Source organism: Rhyacophila brunnea, unplaced genomic scaffold, assembly GCF_057557595.1.
Source record: "Rhyacophila brunnea isolate RB1 unplaced genomic scaffold, BYU_Rbru_1.0 scaffold_40, whole genome shotgun sequence".
NCBI lineage: Eukaryota > Metazoa > Arthropoda > Insecta > Trichoptera > Rhyacophilidae > Rhyacophila > Rhyacophila brunnea.
Window position 1 is genome coordinate 83,195 of NW_028233069.1, and position 8,266 is coordinate 91,460.

The following is an 8,266-nucleotide window of genomic DNA, read 5'->3' on the forward strand; positions in this document are numbered from 1 at the left end:
CAAAAATGTAACAAATGGTGGGAGTAACACTATATTATCATTTGAAATCTTCTGTAATACCAATTTGAATTACTGTTTATTTTAACCGTATTTATAACAAAATTAAATTTACGAAATACGGTGTTGACAGACGATGTTAAAATATTTTTACAATTTTGAACCATATTCTTTTCTTTCTTAGATTGTTTCATTTTTTTTTGTCAAAATTATATCTGTTCAAATAAGTTTATAGTTTTTAAAACTTTTATATAATGATGCAAGTTCATGACAAAAGAAATTGCAAGTTCATGACAAAAGAAATTTCAATTTATGTGATTTAAATGGATAATAATTTTAAATGTGTGTAAATTTATGGAGTTATGTAAGTGATTTCCCCGTCTTATCATCTATTAGATTCGATAATTATGTAAAGTTTAAATAAACCGAAATTTTAGTGTTTAAAAAAGTAATTTTTAAAATTCATTGCGATACGGGATTATAATATTTTAGAGTAGTTTTAGATGATGTTTTTGGTTGATGATCATGATAAGTATCTGATTATAACGTAGTGATGCTAATGATTTTAGAGTGTATGTTAACGTTGATAGATTATGTGATGTGTTATATGATAGCACCAAAGAAAAAGTAAACTCCAAATAGATAATTACATGAAAGAGACATTATTAAAAATCAAGATTAATTTAGATCTCTGTGTGTAAATATATCGATTAAGAATCTCAGCTGATTTTCACAGTAATAAAAATTCAAACCCGATTATATAGTGCGATGAAAGATGGTATTTTATAACTTTGAATGTGAAACTAGATATTTGACTTGAAATTATCAAAAGTATAAAAATCATAAATTGAATGATGTGTTTAACACATATATTTTTATTAAAAAATACAAGAATCGCTAAAAAAAAATATTATAATCATTTAAATTTTCGGTGAAATCCATAAAAGATGAGGATTATTTATTCTTCATTTATCTATTGATTTTACTGATTTCTAGAGGAAATTCTTTTACGATAAAAAAATATATATTTGTCTATCATTTTATTTTAAACGATTAATAGTTCGCGAATTATTATTTTTCAGATATTTTCGAGATATTTTGTGCATAAAGTATTTTAGAGAAAATTATTTTATTTAAATTGTAAATGTTTTAGTTTTAATATATTATTCGAGCCTTAAAATTTTAGGAGTCAAATATTCAATACTAAAAATTATTAATCTTTCTCGTATAAAATAACTTACGCAATTGCGGCCTTTTAAATCCACTATTTACAAAACTAAATAGTTTTTATATAATAAGTTATTTTTATCTGAATTATTAATTATTTTTATAATCTGAACACTGATCTTTTATTAAATTTCTCGTTTCTATGCCCCATTATTATTAAAATTTTATGTATAAACTAATACAGTAATGATTTTTTATGCTTAACTAATGAGAATATATTTCAGGTGAACAGTACTTTGATTTGAAAAATATTTTGATATATTTATAAAGCTTACAAGAATTACCCGATCTATTTATATCAGTTTAAATCCACAGCAGGTCAATAATCAAGGTTTTTTTGTTTAATATGAGGAGTTTTATAAATTAAAGTGGCCAATATGTTGAATAAATATATAACTTAATTCTAGCTCTAAAAAAATTCAATTATCCCCTGCTCAAAATTATATTTTTTAGAGCCTTTTAATAGTTTTTTTCTTCTGTATAGTGGTATAATTTTTTTAAAACGCACATTAATATAAATTGTAAATATTTTTCTTTTACATACTTTTATTTAAAATACATAAAACCAGAATTATGGGCATTTCAAGACAAAAAAATAAACTTGTAAGGTATATGATGATATTTTAGTTCTATAAAAAAATAATCCAAATACGATCTAACTCTATGAGTTCATGTTTTATAAATAAAACTTCATTTTCATTGGATATAAACACTATAAATTACAATTAAAATTATTTTGCGCTTATATTATTTCTTTAAAAATAGCATTCATCGTCTAAAAAAGGAATTTGCTATAAATAAATCTGTCGAGTCAAGAAAAATTCGTACATACAATTACTTCTCTTTCAAATTATAATTATCAATAGAATATAATAGTTAGGGGAATAAAAACCCAAACCTATGTACAAATAATTATTTTGAACATTAATAAAACGAAAGAAATCACAAATCGAATTTTGTCAAACTTTAAAGTTTTTTTTTTATAATTTAATTTATATTCTTTGCAAGATTATAAGATTGAATACCACAAGAGCTTATTAATTTTTTATTTATGTTATTTTATACAATATTTTTACTATATACGACTTATAGTATATGATAATCTTATATTTATGGGCTAAATTTATGTTCATATTTTAGTTTTTGTTCTCGAGCACCACTTGCTTGATTCTCTGTGCGCACAGCGTATTTATACTTTCGGTTATCGTTTCCGCTTCGTAGTCTTCTTCAATACCTCTCCTCCTTTCGAGACCTATCAATTAAAAGGTTTTTCTCAATCCCAAGGTTTTTATATATTACTCGACCAGATTCGTGACATCTAGTTCCTTCAGGTGCCTTTTATGATATCGTGTCACCACACCGTCCCATGTTATAACATATGGGATAATTTTTGTCTTACACTTGTATATTAATGACAGCTCAAATGTTAGCAGATCATATTTTCACAATTTTTTTTACCAAGAAATTTGATAATTTTTTATTTATGGGCTAAATTTATAGTTATAATTTTAGTTTTTGTTCTGACTTAAAGTATTATTCATATGAAAAAAATATTTATTATTGAAAATACAAACATTATTGTTTAAAAGAGTGCTAAGGTGTGTTTGTAATCTGTCTATTGCGTAATATAAGGCTATGCATATCATTTATAAGAAGCAGAATGATAAATTGTAATAAATCAAGAAGTTATTTTTTTATCAGTTACATCAACTTTATTTCTGATTGATTTTATTTTAAACATAAAATTTCATGATAGATTAAAACTGTTAAAAACTAGCACATAAAGAACCGTCATATTTTATTTAAAACGAAGCGTATGGTATGAAAATTGTTCCAATGATACATTGTACAATATTTATATTCCTTAGATATAATTATATGACCATTCATATATTTAATATTTATGGCTATGATTTAATTCTTTCCAATTTAATATGTTGCACTATAGAAACACTTGATTTCACCATAGAGTAGATTTTTTTTCCTTCTCATCATCATTAAAACCTTTCCAAATTTATTTTCTGCTTATAAGACAAATTTTTTCAATTTTTTTCACAATCACATGGTTTGTGTGTGAATTTTGCTTCTATAAGCATTTCTGACTCCTTAATGAGCTAGCTTACAACCGAACTATCCAATTTAATAATAGATGGGTCGATTCTTGTTCTGAATTTGTCTATCGGGTAGACTTTTTTTTTGCCTAGACAGTAATATATTTTCATTTTTACCATTAGTCAGGTTATCAAAACACGTTATTTCCATTATTATTAATGTATACAGATTTTTCTTTTTATATTATACAGAAATATATGGACCATAATGCGATATTTTGATTTCTGTGTTCACATTTATGACTGCTAGTTCGTTTTTTTATCATTTTTAGAACTTGTATTGACCATTTAATTCTTTTTTTAGCTATGGGTTAATTTTGGTAGTTTATTTCTAGATTTTCTTTTAAGCATAACACAATTAATTTTTCATGAGCCCGTAATATTATACATTTGACCGTATCCTGTTTTTTTAAATATTCATCGATACCTTTACTCTTTTCAAGACCTATTAGTTCAAGGCTTTTCTTCTATCCTATAGTTTGAATATATGCTTTGATTTGATTTTTGACTTAGAGTTCTTATCGGTACCTTTTATGATATTGTGCTACCACACCATACCATGTTACGACTTATGGTATAATCTTTGTCTTGAAGGTATATTGGTGTTAATTCAGATACAAGTTTTCGATTTTTCTTGGATTCTCGTTTTTTGACAATGTTTATATTATTTATACTGTATAGACTATTTTCTATCAAGGTAATACATTTTTTCTTTTTATCGAAAGTATATATATTTGGTTTGTTTCTATAAAGTTTAGTATCTACGTTCATCTCAGCATATTCATTTTCATTAATCTCTTGTACTGAATGCCAGTGGATTTCCTTTTTTTTAAATAAAAAATATTTTATTGCTATCATGAAGTGTAGGGATATTACGATCACATTTTGCCTCATTGTTTAATCTGGACCTATAATTTTTTTTGCAACGAATCGACATATGATAAATAGTTTTAAAAATTTCATTACAGTGAGCACACAATAATTTTTTCTATCCTGAATGAAGGAGTTCTGGTTTCCTCTGATGATCTATTATTTCCGCCTGTATTTACCATAAATTTATTTATAAATGAAGGATATTCTTTTCTACACTTTATCTTATTTTTCTTCGTTAAGAACGACATCTTCAGTCTTTTCACTTTCTTTGGATATTTTATTAAGTGCTTCAATAACCCTCACCATCCGGCTTTCGTCACTTGTAAGATTATACTTTCTGAAGTCAAAGGAGATGTACTCCAATGTTCGCTTACAAAACTACCGAGCTTGTGTAAGCTTTCGTGTTGCGCTCGATTCCAAGTCTTTTGCAGTATCTTGATCATCAATAATTATTATTAAAACTTTATTAACAGCTAATAAAAATTTTTGTTTATAAATAGTTTTAATTGATGCACCAAACAAAATTATATCATCGTATTCGCTATAAATAAAATTATATAAGGCGTTAATAAGTTTTTAAGAAACATCAAACAGAGTTACTTATGCATTAAATAAAATTATATTATATTAGCAGTTAATAAGTTTTTAATGATACATCAAAGAAAATTACTTATGCATTAAATAAAATTATATTATATTAGCAGTTAATAAGTTTTTAATTGATGCACCAAACAAATTTTATCGTATTCGTTATAAATAAAATTATCTATGCATTAAATAAAATTATATTATATTAGCAGTTAATAAGTTTTTAATTGGTGCACCAAACAAAATTATAATATCGTATTCGTTATAAATAAATAAAATTATATAAGGCGTTAATAAGTTTTTAAGAAACATCAAACAGAGTTACTTATGCATTAAATAAAATATTATTATATTAGCAGTTTATAAGTTTTAAATTGATACACCAAACAAATATTATCGTATTAGTTATAAATAAAATTATCTATGCATTAAATAAAATTATATAAGACGTTAATAAGTTTTAATTATAACTAATACGGTAATATAATTTTTATGCTAAAAATCAAACCTGACAAGACAAATTAAAATAATGTTATAAATGATAGCAAAAATAATTTTATAATGTTTTATTCAACCGAGATCCTATCTTTGCGAAACAAAACGGCCCTGGGTCTTTTATTTTATATATCAACAACAAACAACAAATCAAGAAAATTAAACAAGAAAGACATTGAAGGCATCAACATTGATACGACGATAACTACGTTAAAAAATCCACCCCAGCCATTTGCATTACGGCTGTATGCAATACTTCTTAAAGGACTTGCACGAATATATTCGATGAAGATCAAATACTACGAATCAGAGCTCAATATTTTCTACAAGACAATAACAATAAAACGAATAGATAAAAATACCAGGAGAAATAAAATTGTTGGTATTGGAAAACTCGTTCCAATACAAACCAATATGGAAGATTTCATGGAAGACAATTTTGATTGCTTTATTATGGATCATACTGAACTTTTCGGTGATTTAATGCATGAAAATATACTTATCAGTGATAATTTTTCGAGACAAAATGAGGCAATCGATTTTTTTAATGATTTCGGTCAAAATAATTCTTTTGAACATGAACCTTTGATCAAAAAAATAAAGAAAGAGAAAAGAGTTGAAGATACCGATATTGAAATAAAAAACGAAAATAATTTTATTGAGAAAAACGATGAATCGATTCAATTAAAAAAAGTAAAAATATCCGATGATACTTTTAAGAAATGTTTTATTATAAAAGAAATTGAAAAATTACTGGCAAATACTACGAAAGATGAAAAGTTTGTTGATGATTCTGTTGAAAAAATGAGAAAGGAATCTACTCTTGATTTTATCCCACAAACCTCAACATCGGGAATTAAAGATAATGCGTTTGATTTTGGTGATTTTAATTGTTTTGATGATGATAATTTCGATATAAATGTTGAAAAATTGGATTTGGTTCAGGAATGTAAATTAAATGATTTGGAATTTTGTAGCAGAGTCCAAGAATTTACTAAAAAAGAAAGAGCTGAACATTTTCTATTCTTATTGGAATGCGCAAACAATGAAAAAATTGATGTTAAGCAAATAAAAAGTTATGAAAGAATTGATGTTCTAAAAATAAATGAAATAAGTTCTTAAGTATTTGGCCCTCTTTTATAAACCATTGATCAATATTTATATACCATTATGTTGTTTGTTTAAATCTTAATGTAGTAGCATGAAATCTGATTCTATAGCTTGAATATGTTTTTTATTTATTTAATTTACAAAAAAAAAGTTTAACAGTATTGACCATTCCAATCGGGTCACTGCTGCGGGGAACATCACCATTATAGAAAAACCGGCTTTTATTACTTGCACATGAGTTCGAGAATCAATCAAGTTTTTCAGCACCACAATTAAGTGTGTTTCTAAAAACGAGAGCTATATTTTACTATGGGTTGATTTATGATAATTTGCAGTATATCTTGCAGTTAGGCAGTATTAATTACCATTTTAGTTATTTATAAATGTTCTTGTGTGAAGAGGATTACAACCCAAAATCATTAAATTGAAGTTTCTATGCCGTTACACCACTCAACCATAGCCTTAGTTTGAATTTCTAAATTTAGCCTTTTTTAGGTTAATGTTTAAGAAAGCAAGAAAGAAGGAAATACAAAAAAAAAGAATGATAATTGTAAAAAGAAGTTAGATGTAATTTATTTCTCACTTTCCCTAGATTCCCTCAGAAAATCTTCATGATACTGTATTGTTTTTCGCATTACTTTGTGGAATCACTCAAGGTATGTAAATTTCATAACGCTTATGTGTAAAAGGTATTAAGTAAAATTTTACTGCTAACTTGAATTCATTATCCTTTTTATTTATTGTAGTTAGGCGGGATTCAAATAAGAGCTTGTATGGGGGTTATTTGCGTGTGATTCAAAATCATTAATTTAAATTCTAGGCCAAATGTTTGATCATTTTTAGTGTATGCATTGATTTTATACTTTAAAACTCTAAAACTCTCAAAGTAAAATTGCAAAATAATTTATATCAAGCACACTTCCATTAAAATTTCTGTTTTTAATAACTTATTACAATCTGTATTAGATTTATAAACTTTTATTATAAATCCCCTTTTATATATAATTACATGCATAAAATATCTTAAAAAAAGAATAAATTTTTAAATTTTTAAATTTTTTTTTTATTAATACACATATATGATACATTTTCAAAACAATTTCTAGTTTTTTTTCGTTTAAAAATCCATAAAATGATAATGTTAATTTATGATCGAGTATAGACCATATTGAAGCATATATCACCAATGTAATAGAAAGCATTGAAAACATAAATAAAATTCTAATCATAGAAATAGTTTTGAAAATGCATTATCTATATGTATTAATAAAAAAATAAAAAAATTTATTGTTTTTTAAAGATATTTTTTGCATGTAATTATTTATAAAGAAATCTTACTGTCTAGTATAGTAAAAATGAACTTATCATTTAAATATATGTTTTTTTTTTGAGAAAAAATATAAATATATGTATTAGAAATGATAAAAAAGATTATAACACTTTGTAATTTTTTGTATAATACCATAAAGGTGCCGTCTTAAGCCATTTTTGTGGCTAGTATTTTTACAATTATTTGTTTCAAAAATCTACTATTTGAAAATGCCAAGGTGATTCGTTCCCAGCAGATTTATATTAGGGGTTTAATTCATTTTCAAAAGCATACTGTAGAAAAAAATTATTTTAAAATATAACACACCACAGATTAAAAATATATAAATCAATTTTTAATAAATAAGTACTAAAACTCTCTAAACAGTAAAAATTTGCATTAATATCACCCTCTAAACCTTTATAAATACATAAAATAAATATTATTATAAAAAAAAAGAATTTAATTAATAACACATAAATTCATATTTCAATCACTCAATGGTCTCAAGAAATGATATTTCATCAAACAACCTTTTTTTGTGAAATATTTAATA